This window comes from Schistocerca gregaria, chromosome 5 (genome assembly GCF_023897955.1).
Source record: "Schistocerca gregaria isolate iqSchGreg1 chromosome 5, iqSchGreg1.2, whole genome shotgun sequence".
In the NCBI taxonomy this organism is placed as follows: Eukaryota; Metazoa; Arthropoda; class Insecta; order Orthoptera; family Acrididae; genus Schistocerca; species Schistocerca gregaria.
Genome location: NC_064924.1, coordinates 416,715,140 through 416,733,180, shown reverse-complemented (window position 1 = coordinate 416,733,180; position 18,041 = coordinate 416,715,140). Strand labels below are relative to the sequence as shown.

The window sequence follows — 18,041 nt, the reverse complement described above, 5'->3', positions numbered from 1 at the left end:
CAAGAACTCAAAAGGCAGGATTAACAAAAACCTCCGATCCCAGCTACCAGAATCCTTTTTGGTCAAAAGTATATTCGGAAAGTCCATGATTCTATGGCCTTAATTAGCGTGAAAAGTTTAGAACGTGTTGCAATTAGTGAAGTAAATCAAAGAAAGCTGTCAGAATTGCATAGAAAAAGAAACGGCTCTTTAATAATTTAATTTTTCAGTGCACCTAATATATGCTTATAATATTATTTTTCTAGCGAATCAGCGGCCGGTAATCTAGTTAATTTATAAAATTCAAAGCGTTGCCAGTTTGTCATACCATCAATACACAAGAATTTAATTTCTCTCTCACACTGCAGTTGTCCGCAACTTATTTCCAACGTGAAGTTGAGCCAAGTAGATAAAACCAAAACTATCTTACAGGAAATTTCTGTGGCCGCTTCTGCTACTAAGATGGTCGCCTTTCGTCACCAGGCAAAATGAGTCACGGTATAAAACGAACTGCTGTGTTTGAGTTTCACGAAAACTTCCTTCTTTCTGAAACCGTAGTAGATTCTGCTTAGTAGAATGCCAGGCTCATTACTCGGTTAATACACTGCTTCATCGGCACTGCAGCAGTATGGCAAGACATTCCATTCAGTGGCGTACCACTGGTTTCTTGTCTGTATTGCAAATTTTATGCCGTCCAGAGTCAGAAATCGCTACACTGGCCGTCCGTAGACGGCAATTTTCATTATCATACGACAATCGGAAAAGATCCCCCGGTATCACATCTATGTTTTTCCAAGCTGGAATGATACATAGAACCCGGCTGCTTAGTATTACAAAACTGCATAGTCTCAATAGTAGCTCTGTGATTTTCCCAAGTTACCAAAGGCATGAAGAGGTCTCGAATGTTTTATTGTGATAATTAAAGTGACTGGCATATGGTTTCACCACCGTCAGAATAGATGACACTGCGACCTCGTTTTGTAGCTCACGTGGTTTGTACGGACTTCACTTCTGTTATCTCTATCAGGCCACAATTCTCCACGTTTTGGCGTTCAATGGAGTTGTTCCTAGGACTACACCATCTCTGTGTTCTGAACACGTTCGATGTCATAAGGCACACGTGGATGTTCGTGGCTCCCGCTGTTCTCAAGCATTGAAGTGGCGGGTAATTTACTGCACTATGGCCCTTCTATCTGCTGTTACAATCCATGGCAGCAGATGGCTGCGACTCAAGTCATACAGTCATCAAGACTATGTTGCCAGAGAAACTGACTCTGGCTGCAGTGGTTTGCCCCAAATCGAGGTATAAGCGATTTACCACTGGCAACGTCTGGGGAAGGAGTGTCAAGCTCTGATGATCTGGCCGGACTGAATGACCTGATATAGTGCTTCTACCCAATCGCCGGCCGCGGTGGTCTAGCGGTTCTAGGCGCTCAGTCCATAGCCGCGCGACTGCTACGGTCGCAGGTTCGAATCCTGCCTCAGGCATGGATGTGTGTGATGTCCTGAGGATAGTTAGGTTTAAGTAGTTCTACGTTCTAGGGGACTGATGACCACAGATGTTAAGTCCCATCGTGCTCAGAGCCATTTGAACCATTTTTCTACCCAATCCTACAGTGTACTGTCACACGAACGCCGCGTATACTATGTGACGGCAGCATAGTCACGTTACACGATGAACTACTTCAATACCCCGAGGCAACAGGAGAACCTTATCTCTGACTTTTTAGCATATACCTCTAATTCCGTTCATCACGGGTGTCGTGTATCAGTGCACATGTTGGACCATATTGAAGTTTATATTGGTCAGCAGTAGAGTTTTCCTTGGACAACTTAAGATACTTCTGCATATTAATCGCAGGTTGGTAGCGATTGTTGCACTGCAAATGATTTTTATGCCGTTCCCGGTGCACTGTTTTCGTTGAGGATATAATCGAGACAGAGATAAAATTTAGCTACAGTTCTCGTGTCTGTAGTCGTTATTATAACAATTTAATTAATTTCAGTAGCATAAAATGATGGGGGTAAAGGGGATGAAACCAATGAGGATGCTAATGACATAACTTGTTATCAGTAGAATAAGTGGAGAATACCAGTGATAATGAAAGTTCAACACCTGGCAGCTCGCTCGGATAGTCTAGTGGTTAAGGAGACTAATTTGAATAGACGGACGTCCCGGTTTGGTATAAATTCCCATTGGTCACGACACGTTCATTACATTGGAACCAGCATTTCTGAATGTTATTCCACTGATACCAACTCATGTTATTGCATCATCATTGGTTTCAGGCCAAATATCGTATTTTAATTGATTCAGCTGATACATATCTCACGATCTTCCAGGAGTATCCGTTCCTCGCAGAGGGGGTCGGGGGCGCAACTGAACGAGGCGACGCAGTGGTAAGGCCGTCCAGATTTAACTTTCTGACGGTTTACCTATATCACTTAAGGCTAACGCTGGGATGGTTCCTTTGGATAAGGCGAAGTGATTTCCTTAACGGCCGTTTCCAGTCCGACACCAATGTTCCTTTTGACGACAGGACGTTAAACTAAACCTTCCTCTCTTCTGGTCGTCTTATTCCTTGTGTCCGTTCGGTAGTAACTGGAGGGAAGCTGGTTACAAATTCTGAGTCTAACCTGGTGGCGCGTTCAGATAACTTAATGTTTAAGGCGACTACACCGAAAAGTAAGAAGTCTGGGTTCGACTCCTGGTCTGGCACAAATTTTCAATAATCACGACATGTTCGATCTCCTGGAGGTAATGTCTTCGTGCCTGTACTGTATTGTATTGCACTCTATAGCTTTAGCCTTTCTTCCATCACTGCGTTTACAAGACGATCTTTTCATTTGTTGAGTCTCTGGCAAACCACAAAGGAAAGTGGGACTGCAGCCGGACAAGAAATACTTGAATAATGTGTTTGAATATACATGTTTTATTCTTTTTAACGCATGCTACTAGTTTTGACACTAAATGGTGTCATCTATAGGCCAAAATTAACTGGACCCCGTACCGGTACGGGTCTTGTTAGGATACTTCTAGGCATGTCATCGTACAAGAAGAACAAAGTGTAAATCAGTACATTACAGTCAAGCCAGAAGACAATCTCCCGCAACTTGCAACATAGACCGGAATCAGGGTGTTCATTCCGGCATTGTCTAGCGCCTGCAAACTGGAGTCTGCCTCGATGAATTGCAGAGTGGCAATACCAAAACCTGCTGTCGTGTTCTCAGTACTGCGTTGCATGTCCCTAGACTTGTCCCAAGTGTCGAATTATGGAGAAAATGTATCAAACATTCTTCATTACTGGAAGGTGCATGGCCTTTGTGGCAAGCAGTGCTTCTCTCATGAGTTCTGTCAGCTAAGGCCGTCCATTCCACGTAGTTCCAGGATACAAACTATTTCTTTGATTTTAAAGATGCTGTTGAAGCACTGTTGTCAATAAAGTCGTGTAAGATCTCCAAATTCAACGTGATCAAAGAGTGTCATATTGATCCATCCCAAATGGCTATTAAATATTCTTACAGTGAAACAGAAAAAGAACCGTGAATGTATTGAAAACCAGAAAGAGCATGGCTGATGTATCACATGCCGTACTTCATCCGAAAGAGCAGTCGTGCTCACCAGTTGTAAAACAGAAAGACCTGTTTACGATGCTGCTATTTCTTTTTAACAACAGAGGGAGTCCTACAATGAATTTTGCAACATCTGATTCCATGAGTGGAGTTGTGTAAGAAACAAAACGCAATACGAAGAAATTTATCCCCTTGCATTTCATTTTGTTAATCTCTTGTATAAATTTTAAAAGATATGAGAACTTAGACCTCGTCAGATCCTGGTACGGCACTAAAACTACTTATTTTCTATATTTCTTTTTTTAATGAAGGGTAAGAACAGTCAACGGATTGTACAGATTTTATTGCACTGTCCTCGTTCCGATACCGACTAATGGTATTCTCATCAGAATAAGTTATAGTTATTCTGATGAAGATACCTTTAGTCGGTATCGAAACCATGTCCGTGCAATAAAATCTGTGCAATCGGATGGCTATTTTAACCCTCCATTAAAACATAAATGTGGTTGCTGGACGCCAGCGGTTTCCAAGATATTATTTTCTCATCTGTCTCACTTTTTGCCATGACGACATGGGCAGCGTAACTCTGTAGTATCAGAATACATTTTCAATTTTGTTTTTATAAAAATAAGTTATGTACAAAAGGGGATACATTGTTTTTCTTAGGATCGTAGCAGTTTGGTTTTGCCCATTATAAAGAATACCAAATCTGCTCTGGAAGCGTAATGGCATTACCTGGAAGGAAGACGAGGTTAGTTCTCGTGAACCCTTCTTCGGTGTGTTTAGAGGATCTGTGTTCGAAGGAGACTGGCGACCATTATGCTGCCACCATCGTAAAAGTAACGTAGGGACAATGAAAATGAGGTAGGAGAGTTTAGGGCACGTACAGTGGCATATAGACAGTATTTCTTCCTCTCGCGCAACACACAGATGGAACAGTAAAGGAACGATCTAGCCTCGCGATATGTACTGCGGAGTCTATAGGTAAATGTACACGTCGAATGAAGAGAGTGGCTTGGAATGGTAGTGCTATGCGACGCGCTTCCGTCAGAAGGCACCGGCCACAAGAATCTCTTGAGGGAGAAAGCCAGTTGAGATCACGCGTTGCAGGCAGCCCGCCCGGTGTCGACGACCGCCCGCTCTCTTGGACGGCTGCGCGTCCAATTTGCCAAACACCCACCACCCACCGCAGCGTAGTACCTGCGTACCGCCAAGCTGTCCTGCGACGGTGCCAACCGTTAATTACACAGCTTTACGTGTCGGCGCCGTCTCGTTTATGGTGTCAAGACATCTTTCTAATATCAAAATCGACGTCTACAGGGTCTGCAAACCACTGTGAAAGCATGTCAAACGGTACTTAGTGCTGTACCACATTAAGGTCTCTTCCCGTTCCAAACGTGTACAGAAGGTGGTCAAATGCCTCTGTGCACGTTGTAGTCTAGTCTGATCTTCGCGGTCCCTACTGCGGGAGCTTTACAGAGAATGCTAAAATATATTAGATTCGAGCGCGCACGGAGGCTTTCCGGCACTCATTCTTCCCGCAAACCATACGCGACTGGAACAGGAGGATCCTTTATTGTATGATTATATGATAGCGGAACAAACACTGGTAGCAGTTACTTCTGTAAAATATCTGGAAGTATGCGTACGGAACGATTTGAAGTGGAATGATCATAAAAAATTAATTGTTGGTAAGGCGGGTGCCAGGTTGAGATTCATTGGGAGAGTCCTTAGAAAATGTAGTCCATTAACAAAGGAGGTGGCTTATAAAACACTCGGTCGACCTATACTTGAGTATTGCTCATCAGTGTGGGATCCGTACCAGGTCGGGTTGACAGAGGAGATAGAGAAGATCCAAAGAAGAGCGGCGCCTTTCGTCACAGGGTTATTTGGTAAGAGTGATAGCGTTACGGAGATGTTTAGCAAACTCAAGTGGCAGACTCTGTAAGAGAGGCGCTCTGCATCGCGGTGTAGCTTGCTCGCCAGGTTTCGAGAAGGTGCGTTTCTGGATGAGGTATCGAATATATTGCTTCCCCCTACTTATACCTCCTGAGGAGATCACGAATGTAAAATAAGGGAGATTCGAGCGCGCACGGAGGCTTCCGGCAGTCGTTCTTCCCGCGAACCATACGTGACTTGAACAGGAAATGGAGGTAATGACAGTGGCACGTAAAGTGCCCTCCGCCACACACCGTTGGGTGGCTTGCGGAGTATAAATTTAGATGTAGATATGCAAGATTCTTTCTTAAAACTGCATACTAAAATTTTGGTACTAGTCTTTAGGGGGAAGGTGATGTGAATCTTCATTCGTCTGCCCATTCAGGTTTATTAGCATTTCCGTCGCACTCTCGCTTGATTCAAGCAAACCTGTGACCGTTCGCGCTGCCCTTGTTTGTATCCGTTCAATATCCCCTATTAGCCCCACACGCTTGTGCAGTATTGTAAGATAGGACACGCAGATGTTTAGTAACCCGTCTCCTTTGTAATCTGAATGAATTTTTCCTGTGTCCCACCAATGAAACGTAATCTTCCAGCTTCTTCACCCACGACTGAGTTTATGTCAACCGTTCATTTAGGCACCTGTATGATCTCAATTGTAATTCACTGATATCGTTGTCATAGAACATCGTTTTTCTGCATTTAACTTTTCTAAGCATTCAAATCAAGTTGCCAATCACTGCACTACCTTGAAATCTTTTCAAGATACAGTGAGATATTTGTACACTTTTTTCCAGATAGAAATGTATAGCAGATAGTTGCCTCATCTGCAAAAAGTCTGACGTTATTATTAATACAGTCTGCCATGTCATTAACATACAACACTACTAGCAACACTCCCGACATTTTCCTGATCATGCCTGAAGTTACTTCTACTTCTGTCAATGACTCTCAATCCAAGATAACATGATGCTTCCTCGCTACCTAGAAATTCTCAACCGAGAAAAAAATTGTGTTTGATACTCTACATAATCGTGCTTTCGTTTATAAACGTTGGTGTCATACTGAGTCACACTATTTTCGAAAAATCAGGAAATGCTGCATCTACTTTATTACTTCCATCCACGGCTTTCAGGATGTAATGTGAGAAAAAATCGAGCTTGAATTTGCATTACCACGGCTTTCAGGACATCGTGCGAGGAAAGTGCGAGCTTGGTTTCGCACGACCGCTGTTTTCGGAACCCAAGCTGGTTGGAATCTTTACTGCTTAACATGGATGAGATAATTTTGTTCGAGATTCGTCATTTTGTTTGACGTGGACATATTTTATTCATTGTAACTTCAAAAGACCTATTGCCTGGTGACAGCATTAGCGCTTCGCTCTAGAGGTTATGTGACGATTCAAATCGAAGTCGATGTATTGAGTCTGGTCGTCATGTGATAGTGTGTCACACTGTCCTGTCCTGCTACCTTTCTATTGCGTAGGCGCGTTGAGAATAATGTTATTTCTATAAGAGCCAGCCAAATTAAAACGAGACAGATGTAAAAAGAAATTAAATTAACTATTATTTCAAAAGTAATCACCATAAAAGTTAACACATTTATCCCACTGTGAGACAACACGGCCAATACCTTCAAGCAAAATTGTTTGCGACTGCATACAGAAAACACGATTGTACTCAGGCGTGCACCTCCTCGTCTGAACCAAATCGTGGAGAGACCGGGACTGCATGAAGAATGTCTAAGAGCTTCCTAAAGACTCTGCAGTGCAGTCGAAATACCCTTGGCAACACATGGGCAGACGTCATTCTCCAATAGAATGATGCCATTCATCAACATGCTGTTCAAAACCGCGCAAAATTAATACGCAGCGGTACGTGGAAACTAGTCCACGTCGACGAAACGGAGAGGCACAGAACACAACTCAAACTATTCTCAACCAGTAGGCAATTGGTTATTTCATGCAACCATCCAGCCGATACACTAGTAGTGGCACAGAAAGAACAGGCAAACACCACCAGAAAATTTTTGGAGTGTATTTCAGTTCAATATGATAAATGCTCCAAGTAGTTAAATGGAAGGAGTGTTATTGCTCGTTTTGTACAGGAGTTATTTACAGTCATCCGAAGTATGGGATAATATATGCAACTAATGATGATTATGAAAGAGGAAATGAGTTCTACTATGTCGATTCTTACTTCGGCTGCATCACACCCTCCCGCCAAAAGCAGCGGTCATTTTCCACAAATGAATATGCCATTCACAGGTAGCCCACTCCCGCAACCAAAATTGTTAATGAATGCTACGACCGTGGCCAGCAAGTAGCCCTGTGGTAGAGGAATCATTGGTGTTTGGATAGCAACGGGAGGAAGGGTTACCGAAGTTTATGCCCATGTTCTGCGTTGAGTTTCAAACCTTTCTACAGTGCATAACAGTGTGTGGGCAGTAACACTATAGACGGTGATCTGACCGTCGTGCAGTACTTTTAACCTCGGCAGTCATTTAAGTACAGCGGTCTCGCTGCCGGATTTCACTTTCTCTCTTCGTTCGTCTCACCAGCACAGACAGCGTTATTCACTACACGGTAACGTACTGACGAGGATCGTGGTTTGACTTTTCTTAATGTGTATTGCGTTAAAAAAGGCACTGAGGAATCCCGCTTGCCGTACCAACCTCATCTTTACTTTAGGCATATGGATAAGTATTCAACTCAGTTCAGTTTACTCTGGGTTACCTAGCATGTAAATTAGTTTCAATCACACATTGACTACTATTAAGTAGAGCATCCTGTCAGAAAATAGAGTCTATTTACTGTCAAAGCACGTTCAGAATTTTAGACATCGCGATTAGTATTCTGAACGCTCACTTTGCCATTTTCTAAATTTATTTTTTCCGGGGTGGGGGCGGGAGTGATCGAAGTAAGGTTAGATTTACTGTCCCATTGTAATCGACGGGGCTTTAACACAGGTCGAGGAAGTCCGATGAGGATGCGAATGCATTTCAGTGATACAGGATGATACATCAGGTGTCAATATTCTGCCGCTTCAGACAAAAAGTCCTCTTTGAATCAAAAACATGAAATATGCAAGTCAGAGAATTAAAAAAAAATCGTAGCTTGGCAAAACTGCTACTTGATTGGTGGACAAGAATTATAGCTAACGCACAACTTTAAAAATCATGTTAGTACACTGCATCATCCTGCTGAATACCACATTTTTCCTCTGATTCTGACCATGTCCTCATTGTTTTCGCAATAAAATTTTACTCGCTTCTGTATCACTAGCACCTCCTGATCTATGTCTCGTATCATGCCTCACTAATACTGAAACGAAGTACGACTTGCTATGCAGTGTACAGTGGCCTGCAGAGCACATATGTAGATGTAGAAATGGAAATTTAACTCATTATTTAAGTTGTGAATCCTAGCACTTTGTTATGAAGCTTCATGTAGTCATTGTTTATGGGACGTGTATTTAAGAGGAGTGTTAGAATCCGCTGAGAAAAAATAACACGGTTTTTTAAACACTACTATGAAAGCCCCACTGTGAAGCAGACACGTTTACACTACACACAAACAGTATGATAACCAAGCACAAGCTTACTGCAGGCGTGGAGTCAAAGAAACTTGTTTCTAAGCCATTCTTCAACGTTGACCATTGACAAGCTGGTACGTAAATATGATTAAAACCACGTGAAAATAAATTTTGACGAGCCTTTACGATAAAGTAGTACATACGAACAAGCTGTAATTGAGTCAGACCCGCATCGAATCCATGCCGCGGATTAACGATCGTTGGTCTAGTACACCGATCAGTCTGAGCGTAGTTTTAAGCGGTTTTCCACGCCCTTTCAAGTAAATACCGTGCTACTCCCTGATCTACGATTCATAAAACAGTTACGCAAACGGTTAAAAGGCGGTAACACATAGAAGTACTTACGATTCACAGACGGTGCACAAGACTCCTACTCTCACGTTTAACCGACGACTGTGACACCAGGAAGAGCATCTGCTTACAAAGTTGACGACTGTGACACCAGGAAGAGCATCTGCTTACAAAGTTAAATAATACAAACACCGTCTCGTGCCGAATAGTTTTATACTTTGCCTCTTCTGACTAGCATCGTATTCCTCCATGGTCATTTACAAAATGAAATGAACGTATGGCATCGTTGGCTGGGAGACCACTATTTGAGGAAGTTCGGCCGCCAAGTGCAAGTCTTATTTCATTCGAAGCCACATTGGGCGACTTGCGCGTCGGTGAGGATGAAATGATGAAGAGGACAACACTACACCCAGTCCCCGAGCGGAGAAAATCTCCAACCCGGCCGGGAATCGAACCCGGGCCCGCTTGCATGGGAGGCCAGCACGTTAGCACCCAGCTAAGCAGGCGGACATTTACACAATAACTCAGCCAGATTTGCATTAATGTTTGCATGCCTTCAGTGTCACAAAGTAACTCCTTTTGCTTCACAGCTGTCATTACAAGTGATAAAGTTTAACAGTACGTTCTTGCCGGTTTTTGAGCGAAAGAGTTCTCACAGTGAAAAAATAGCGTGTCCAATACAGAAGTGGGACATTTTCTACGTTTCAAGTCGATAAATCATATTGAAGATAAGGTCGCAGAGAAAGCAGAAATATCAATTTATATGCCTAGTAACAATTAGTGAAATTGAACTAGGATTAAAACTTGCTTACTCTTCGTAACTGACGTCCACTATATAGGAAGGTCGTAAAAAGTTCGTTAGGGTGGCGCAGGTGAGGTTGCACTGAGAAATATTTGTTAAGAAAAAATAGGACGCAGGTCAACGCGCGTGCAAATCCATGCACCTGCACGCGCTAAACTGCGGTAATACATAGACATCTGTGGGTCGGTGAGTTACCGCTGGTTCAAAAAAATGGTTCATATGGCTCTGAGCACTATGGGACTTAACTTCTGAGGTCATCAGTCCCCTAGAACTTAGCCGGCCGCGGTGGTCTCGCGGTTCTAGGCGTGCAGTCCGGAACCGTGCGACTGCTACCGTCGCAGGTTCGAATCCTGCCTCGGGCATGGATGTGTGTGATATCCTTAGGTTAGTTAGGTTTAATTAGTTCTAAGTTCTAGGCGACTGATGACCTCAGTAGTTAAGACGCATAGTGCTCAGAGCCATTTGAACCAACCCTAGAACTTAGATCTACTTAAACCTAACTAACCTAAGGACATCACACACATCCATGCCCGAGGCAGGATTCGAAACTGCGACCGTAGCGGTCGCGCGGTTCCAGACTGTAGCGCCTAGAACCGCTCGGCCACTCCGGCCGGCCCAAATGCTAGTTACCAGGTAAAATATGCCTTTAGAAGCGATAAATTGAAGCTACGTAATCAAAAGCTAGGTCAGTTTGGTTTGAGGAAACCAAACGATGAACACGATGGGGACAGTGTCTCTGTCAGGCTGCTTTAGTTTGCGTGCCTCGATGACCTTGTTGGCTAACTTCAATGCTAAAAAACTCGGAAATGCACTGCACAGCCCCCACTGAAACACCCTTAGTTTTTCCGATCGTCTCGTATACTTCGTAAAATGGGTATGAGAAATCGAAAGAATTCGATTGCTAGCCACTAAATTTCAGCACTTAAAGGTCTGCAAGAAACAAATTGAATTGTGCTTTAACAGAACAGCCGTTTCTGTAAGGCCAGTTCGTACTTCCGAGTACACGCAAAGATATTTCAAGCACAAAGCAAAAGCCTAGAATCGAGGTATAACGCCGTTCTCTAATCAAGAACACTGTATACGTTGATTGTTCTCACGAACGACGAACCATCAACGCCGCGTACCATAGTGTTTCTTCACAGAAGCTTGTAGCCATGTCTATAATTGGACGCCGGCGTCCGATAACCATTATTTTGCTCCTTCAAGACGACAGGAGACTTGACTCATACTGTTGAGCTAAGCGTGCCGAATAGGAGAATCTACGATGGAGAGCATACAGCCTCGATTTGATACATGCGACGATCACCTTTTCAGTTTTACACATCTCATAATGTAAGTTAACAAGCATTCTGCATCGAATAAAATACTGCTTTTAATTGGTATACATAGAAAATATATGGTTGTGAGCATCAACATTTCAACACTGTAAACAAAAATCACGAAAGATCAATATTAACTTTTGAGTTCAGTACGTCTGAATCACTGCCACACAATCAGTATTCTTTGTTACCTCCATGAGCTGAGAGAACAGTTACATCGTCACGACATCGAATCGAAGACGCTTCCGATTTCTTTCTGCCTTACTGCCGGCCATGTTGCAACAGTCCGAGATAATATTTATCTCCTGCTGACTGTAGGAGAAAGATCAATGATCAGTTGCCGAACGACTGTAAGCTAAACACGACCAGTCGGCGACAGCCAAACATGTTGGCGTCACAGAACCTCCCCGCCCGTACTGCGTAGAAGGCAAGGATATTCTGAGCCTAATACGCCTCGCTGCCAGCGGGATAGAAAGTGTGATCTTACTGTCAGTGAAATCTAAGACATTGGCCATCACGACTTCCCGGATGAAATTTTTTCTGTTCAGGAATGACATTCTGCTCGAAAAACACCCGAATTGTTGCCGCCGAAGGCACAATGAATGCATGACCACAATGTGTGACATATGGGTAGGAAACTTGATGCATTATCAGAAAGGTCTCGCTTATCTAGGGTGACAATGATTTGTTTCATATGCAGTATATGATTGTTTACGTTTATATGTTGAAGCGATATAGCTTATGAATGAGAGGCGTGACTGTGTAATGTTGCTGACAGGAAAGCAACAGACTTGCTTCAGCACATCTCTGGAACTACGTCAAAAAGATACTACCCACTCATTTATTGCCCTGTATGACTTTGTTTACCTGCAAAAGCAAATACTCACTACAACCAATCCCGAAACCGTTTCGCTACTTACGGTATTCGGCTAAACTATTCTTACGGTTGCTCATGCAACATCTCACATCACACGTTTCATAGTCTGTACGTTGCTACCGCTACATTTGCTAACACTTTTGAACACATCTCTGCTCTTCCATTAAAATGTGCTAACGCCATAAACATTTAAACACTTCTGAAATAAAGAAAACACCATCCTGTCATTCAGATCATTGCCAATGTGCTTTCTTCCGAACGTCTGTCTTGGAACTATGATTTCAATGACCAGTTCATTAGTAAAATGTGTGGGAAATTCTTTTCTTATTGTTCAACTAGCATGAAAGTTACGTTCCTTTTACTAAATCATCAGGTTTCAATACATGTCACTTCTTCGGGGACTGCAGATACTCCTTTATTATTATCGTCATCGGTTACAGGTCCCTCATCGCTCCGTTGTTCGTCTAAAAACTGAAAAGATTCGAGTTTAAAGTCTCTTTGACGATTAAGTCGTTAGGTACGCTGCACAAGTTCTGATCAGAGACGGAAAATCTGCCACGTCCTTCTCAAAGAAATCGTTCAGGCTCTTGTCTTGTGAGGTTTAGAGAACCCACACCAGTGCTAAATCAGAAGGGCCGCGGGGAGGTTTCAACTGCTGCCCTCCGCAATGAAAAAGTCACCTCGCTCACCCTAAAAGCTGGTATAGCATGTCGCCCCTCTGGTGAGGTCCTGAACGCGCAGTTCCCATAACGCCATGGCTGATGTCAGAGTACGATACTACGCCACACTTGCTGGTATTTACATGTGATTCTCAAGTTTACTACGAAATTTTAGGTCATGTACAAGCACTTCAGGTATCAGCCACAATTACCTGCAAGGAAAAAAAGAACATGTTCTTCTTATGTATATTCACAACAAGTACCATGCTACAGGCACAACATCAGAGAAAACATCGATCCACAACCTATGAGAATGGTATGAACTGTGTGCTAAGCACTCCGGGGATCTCTAGCAAGAAACAATTGTTACGCCACCGATTTAGAAATCTGGTATCGCTAAACGATCAATGGTAAAGAGGGATACCAAAGCTTCTCTCAATTTCTAGTATTCGGCTTGCCTGCTAGGCTGCCGCGTCATCGATTACAATCATGTCGTATAAGATCACCTGGCATCTACCTATCGCAACTGTCAGAACTGTGTGTTGTAGAATCTGCAGTACTAAGGTCGGTCAAGCAATCGTGACTGAGAAGTCATAGTTTCGTAAAAACATTTCATCGCTGTTTGGCTGTTATTTCAGTCACAACTAGACCGCACACCATGTTTTATGGTATTCGTAGTACCATGGTAGTCACATGTTATTTCGGCTTTTAAAAGGTCTAATATTATTTCGACTGTTCCCAAAATCAGTATAAAACATGACTGATAAAACTAAAAGTGGCATTTAACATTCAACGGCATGTTACATCTGTTGATCGACGTTCGCACTGCGTTCTAAGAACATTGTATCTCACGATTTCCTCACTTAGATAAGGACGAATACATAATGCAGTTAGTAGTCCTATTATTACTTATTGACCAACGGCCTTACCGCAGTGGTAACACAGGTTCCCGTCAGATCACCGAAGTTACGGGCAGTCGGGCTGGGCTAGCACTCGGATAGGTGACCATCCGGTCTGCCGAGCGCTCTTCGCAAACAGGGTGCACTCAGCCCTTGTGAGGCAAACTGAGGAGCTACTTGACTGAGAGGTAGCGGTTCCGGTCTCGTAAACTGACGCACGGCAGGGAGAGAGGTATGCTCACCACATGCCCCTCCGTATACGCATCCAGTGAGGCATGAGGGCTGAGGATGACATGGCGGCCAATCGGCACCGTTTTGTTTTCGTGGCCTATTCGGGCGGAGTCTAGTTTAGTTCTAGTTTTTACTATTACTAATTGTTCGTTTCCGTAGCCAAGTGGTTAGCGTAGCTGACTGCTATGCGATGGACCCGGGTGGTGCCAGGGATCTTCCCTTGGTGGGAGGAATGGAACGCAGTGTTCTCGGCCTCGTGGGGCCAACTTAGGAACTACTTGAAGGAGCAGTAGCGGTCGCAAGGTCAAAATGCGCCTCCATAACACATCCAATGGCGCTACTGACAGAGTATGACACGGCGGTTGGTGGTGCCTGATTGGCCCATCGATGACCATAACACAGAACCTGAACTTTACTGTTACTAATTTCTAGCAATCATATTCACAGTGTACAACTGCTAATGCTTCCGGCAATGAAATCAGTGGAGTGGGGTGGTCTTCACACTTGCGATAAACAATCTCACTAAAGCGAATTCACAAACTTAGAAATTAACCTTTATTGAGACGAAAATGATCTCAAGGGTCAGTGACAAATTCTCCAGCTCTCCCATCAAGGATATTTTAAAGTGTGTCTGAATCGAGTGGCTGAAAATGAAGTCCAGACATCTGTGAGCATAGACCCTACATTTTAATGAGAACTCATTCTGCACTGCGTGTCAGTTTATGTTAGGAATCTCAACAGCGCAGCATTAATATTTTCACACTTGTTTTATCACTGCAAAATTTACAGCCAAAGGAAGAAATGCAGACCATACCACTGACTGCTTTTTTGGCATGAAATTTTCTCTGTGCACAAGCGTGCCTACTTCTCAAGCATCTCTTATTTATCATATAACAACTGAACAAGAACCATTGCAGGTATTAACAATATCAGCTATCGTAACTTTTTGTCAGTTGGTTCACTGGAAACGCCAATCTTATTCCTGACAAGTAATAGCCTTTGCAGGCGAGAACTTCCGTTCATCGACACAATTGACCTGGGCAGATATAAAAGTTATCAAATATACTTGGCAGCCGACCGCGGTAGCCGAGCGGTTCTACGCGCTACAGTCCCGAACCGCGCGACTGCTACGGTCGCAGGTGCGAATCCTGCCTCGGGCATGGAAGTGTGTGATATCATTAGTTTACTTAGGTTCTAAGTTCTAGGGTACTGATGACCTCAGATGTTAAGTTACATAGTGCTCAGAGCCATTTGAACCATATACTTGACAGTGTCTACCTTTTGTAACTAGCGAGTAATCACTACGTAACAGGTCCTGTGATATATAACAGCAGGAACTTTTATCGTTGGTGGAGCGTTCATAAAATGTGATCTAAAACGATGGGAAATCACAACTAAAAATACCAGTTACATAAACAGAAATTGTTCAAAACATGGCTCCAAGCACTATGGGACTTACTTAAACCAAACTAACCTAAGGACATCACACACATCCATGCCCGAGGCAGGATTCGAACCTGCCACCGTAGCAGCAGCGCGGTTCCAGACTGAAGCGCCTAGAACCGCTCGGCCACAGCGGCCGACACAGAATTTGTTGTCTTGCTTCTTTAAGACATACTAAATGATAATTATGCATACGCAGCACTTTCTATCACGGATAACAAAGAATTAGAAAGTTCAATATGTTATTTAAAAAAGCTTTAAGAAGTAGCTATTTAAATACAAAAAAAATTTTCTCTGTTTTTGATCGTTTTGCGTATAATTCCATTATAAATATGTATGTGGATTTTTATTTGGGTCTAGGCTTTATACAAAATGGTCTATTGCAGTTTGTTAACGCTGTGGTGCCACCTGGTGGCTGACAATAACACGAATGATGTTTACTGGCCAATCTCGGTCTGTATGCGGCTATAAGTGAATACCAACATTGATATTGAATGCATTGTGTATGATATTTTATAGATTTTTATACATTTTTGACACGCCGATACACTATGCGGTGCACTTTCTTGGAACTATTTATTATGCGACACGCGGACGACAAGCTTTGAAGTGTAGTGCATAATGTACGTTATGTATCCACACTACGACAAAAATGTTACGTAGATACCTCACACCCGTTCTTGTGGTTACTCCGTCTATCCTTTTTCAGATCCGAAGATGGCAATATAGTTTTACCGAAACCGGCAATGTGAATAAATGCTCTTCTAAAGCGATCGTGACATTTTGAAGTTTTTTACTTCTATTTGCAAGAACAGAAGTGATTTCTGGCGTTCCCCAAGGTAGTGTTATAGGCCCTTTGCTGTTCCTTATTTATATAAACGATTTGGGAGACAATCTGAGCAGCCGTCTTCGGTTGTATGCAGATGACGCTGTCGTTTATCGACTAAAAAAGTCATCAGAAGATCAAAACAAACTGCAAAACGATTTAGAAGAAATATCGGAATGGTGGGAAAAGTGGCAGTTGACCTTAAATAACGAAAAGTGTGAAGTCATCCACACGAGTGCTAAAAGGAACGCGTTAAACTTCGGCTACACGATAAATCAGTCTAATCTAAAAGCCGTAAATTCAACTAAATACGTAGGTATTACAATTACGAATAATTTAAATTGGAAGGAACACATAGAAAATGTTGTGGGGAAGGCTAACCAAAGACTGCGTTTTATTGCCAGGACACTTAGAAAATGTAACAGACCTACTAAGGAGACTGCCTACACTACGTTTGTCCGTCCTCTTTTGGAATAGTGTTGCGCGGTGTGGGATCCTTACCAGATAGGACTGGCAGAGTACATCGGAAAAGTTCAAAGAAGGGCAGCACGTTTGGTATTATTGAGAAATGTAGGAGAGAGAGTCACAGAAATGATACAGGATTTGGGATAGACATCATTTAAAGAAAGGCGTTTTTCGTTGCGACAGAATCTTCTCACGAAATTCCAATCACCAACTTTCTCCTCCGAATGTGAAAATATTTTGTTGACACCGACTTACATAGGAAGGAACGATCACCGAGATCAAATAAGGGAAATCAGAGCTCGTAGGGAAAGATATAGGTTGGGTTGTTTTGGGGGAACAGACGGCGAGGCCATCGGTCTCGTCGGTTTTGGGAAGGACGGGGAAGGAAATCGGCCGTGCCCTTTCAAAGGAACCATCCCGGCATTTGCCTGGAGTGATTTAGGGAAATCACGGAAAACCTAAATCAGCATGGCCGGACGCGGGATTGAACCGTCGTCCTCCCGAATGCGAGTCCAGTGGGCTAACCACTGCGCCACCTCGCTCGGTGAAAGATACAGGTGTTCATTCTTCCCGCGCGTTATACGAGATTGGAATAATAGAGAATTGTGAAGGTGCTTCGATGAACCCTCTGCCAGGCACTTAAATGTGATTTGCAGAGTATCCATGTAGATGTAGAAATCACTATTGCCGGAAAGTAGCCGTTTATCCCAGGCCTGTGTCGTGCCACGACCGAGGAGCGAGCAAAACAAGCCGGACAGCTTTGTTTACACTGGTGGATTTACTGGCAGCCTCGGCGCGCACGTTCCTGCACCGGTTCGGCGGGTCCCCGCGGTGACCCGTGACGCGGCGGCGGGACTGGTCGCCGGAACCGCGCCGGCCGTGAGGAAGCGGGCAGGATGACGCGACCGCGGCCGCTGGCGGGGTTTCTCCAGCGAAAGTGGTCGCAGCGGAGAAAGTTCCGACGCCCAGCCACGCGGCTGCTACCTGCGCGGCGAGAGTGAGCGACGCGCCAGGCACGCGAGTCCACGGGGGCGCGCGCTGCTCCGAGGCGCCGTTCACGGTCTCCCCAGGCATGCTGACACAACCTTACTGCGCTGCGACACCGCTGCTTTCCCATACGTAAACTACGTCGACTCGTCGAGGCGA

At 43.7% G+C, this 18,041-nt stretch overlaps 1 protein-coding gene across 2 annotated transcripts in view; it reads right to left on the bottom strand.

Annotated features, from left to right (window-relative positions):
* Window positions 1-18,041, bottom strand: part of LOC126272744 (3-hydroxy-3-methylglutaryl-coenzyme A reductase) — a 442,088-nt gene that overhangs the window by 71,810 nt on the left and 352,237 nt on the right. The gene's annotated exons all lie outside the window — the stretch shown is intronic.